Source organism: Palaemon carinicauda, chromosome 29, assembly GCF_036898095.1.
Source record: "Palaemon carinicauda isolate YSFRI2023 chromosome 29, ASM3689809v2, whole genome shotgun sequence".
Taxonomy (NCBI): Eukaryota; Metazoa; Arthropoda; class Malacostraca; order Decapoda; family Palaemonidae; genus Palaemon; species Palaemon carinicauda.
In genome coordinates this window covers 72627940-72630780 of record NC_090753.1, presented here as the reverse complement: position 1 = coordinate 72630780, position 2841 = coordinate 72627940, and positions in this window count along the sequence as shown.

The window sequence follows — 2841 nt, the reverse complement described above, 5'->3', positions numbered from 1 at the left end:
TAAATATCCTACCATCACCATATTAGGGTAAATATCCTCTCATTAGCACTTGTGGGTATTTATCCTACCGTCACCATATTAGGGTAATTATCCTCTCATTACCACATGTGGGTATTTATCCTACCTCACCATATTAGGGTAAATATCCTCTCATTAGCACATGTGGGTATTTATCCTACCATCACCATATTAGGGTAAATATCCTCTCATTAGCACATGTGGGTAAATATCCTACCATCACCATATTAGGGTAAATATCCTCTCATTAGCACTTGTGGGTATTTATCCTACCATCACCATATTAGGGTAAATATCCTCTCATTAGCACATGTGGGTATTTATCCTACCATCACCATATTAGGGTAATTATCCTCTCATTACCACATGCGAGTATTTATCCTACCATCACCATATTAGGGTAATTATCCTCTCATTAGCACATGTGGGTATCTATCCTACCGTCACCACATGTGGGTAAATATCCTTCAATCACCACATGTGGGTATTTATCCTACCATCACCATATTAGGGTAAATATCCTCTCATTAGCACGTGTGGGTATTTATCCTACCATCACCATATTAGGGTAAATATCCTCTCATTACCACATGTGGGTAATTATCCTCTCAATAGCACATGTGGGTATTTATCCTACCATCACCATATTAGGGTAAATATCCTCTCATTAGCACATGTGGGTATTTATCCTCCCATCACATGTGGGTAAATATCCGCCATCACCACATGTGGGTATTAATCCTACCATCACCATATAAGGGTAAATATCCTCTCATTACCACATGTGGGGTAATTATCCTCTCAATAGCACATGTGGGTATTTATCCTACCATCACCATATTAGGGTAAATATCCTCTCATTAGCACATGTGGGTATTTATCCTCCCATCACATGTGGGGTAAATATCCGCCCCATCACCACATGTGGGTATTTATCCTACCATCACCATATTAGGGTAATTATCCTCTCATTACCACATGTGGGTATTTATCTTCCCATCACCATATTAGGGTAATTATCCTCTCATTACCACACGTGGGTATTTATCCTCCCATCACCATATTAGGGTAATTATCCTCTCATTACCACACGTGGGTATTTATCCTCCCATCACCACATGTGGGTAAATATCCTCCCATCACCACATGTGGGTAAATATCCGCCCACCAACACATGTAGGTAAATATCCACCCATCACCACATGTGGGTATTTATCCTACCATCACCATATTAGGGTAAATATCCTCTCATTAGCACATGTGGGTATTTATCCTACCATCACCATATTAGGGTAATTATCCTCCCATCACCATATTAGGGTAATTATCCTCTCATTACCACATGTGGGTATTTATCCTACCATCACCATATTAGGTTAATTATCCTCTCATTAGCACATGTGGATATTTATTCCTACCATCACCATATTAGGGTAAATATCCTCTCATTAGCACATGTGGGTATTTATCCTACCATCACCATATTAGGGTAAATATCCTCCATCACCATATTAGGGTAATTATCCTCTCATTACCACATGTGGGTATTTATCCTACCATCACCATATTAGGTTAATTATCCTCTCATTAGCACATGTGGATATTTATCCTACCATCACCATATTAGGGTAAATATCCTCTCATTAGCACATGTGGGTATTTATCCTACCATCACCATATTAGGGTAATTATCCTCTCATTACCACATGTGGGTATTTATCCTACCATGACCATATTAGGGTAATTATCCTCTCATCAGCACATGTGGGTATTTATCCTACCATGACCATATTAGGGTAATTATCCTCTCATTAGCACATGTGGGTATTTATCCTACCATCACCTCACGCAAGAGAACTGTAACTCAAGACAGTGGGAAGACCATGGAACAGAGGCTATGGCGTTACCCAAGACTAGAGAACAATGATTTGATTTTGGTGTGTCCTCCTAGAAGGGCTACCTACCATAACTAGAGTGTTTCTTCTACCCTTAACAAGAGGAAAGTAGCCACTGAACAATTACACTGCAGTAGTTAACCACTTGGGTGCCAATAAACAAACATTAAGAGAGAGAGAGAGAGAGAGAGAGAGAGAGAGAGAGAGAGAGATTTTCCAATGTCAGAGGCCGATGAAGAAGGTATAAAATATTTCACCCAAGGAAATGTAAATCAAAACGAATTCTGATTATTATTATTATTATTATTATTATTATTATTATTATTATTATTATTATTATTACTTGATAACCTACAAATATAGTTGGAAAAGCAGAATGCTGTAATCCCAAGGGTTCAAACACTGAAAAATAGCCAAGTGAGGAAAGGAAACAAGGAAATAAATAAACAACAAGTGAAACAAGTGAAGTAATAAAACAATGAAAATCAAACATTTTAAGAACAGTAATCACATTGAAATAAATCTTTCATATATGAACTATTGAAAATGTCATTGTATATTATTATTATTATTATTATTAGCTAAGCTACAGCCCTAATTGGAAAAGCAGGATGCTATAAGCCCAGAGGCGCCAACAGGGAAAATAGCCCAGTGAGGAAAGGAAACAAGGAAAAATTAAATATTTCAAGAACAGGGACATCATTAAAATAAGTATTTCCTATATAAACCATAAGAACTTCAACAAAACAAGAGTAAGAAAAATAAGATAGAATAGTGTGCGTGAGTGTACCCTCAAGCAAGAGAACTCTAACCCAAGACAGTGGAAGACAAACGGGGACAAATATAAAAATTGTCATTGCATGTGAACAAACAAACAAACAAACAGCAAGAGTAGGGGAAGCAATATCACAATTAGATACAAGGACGA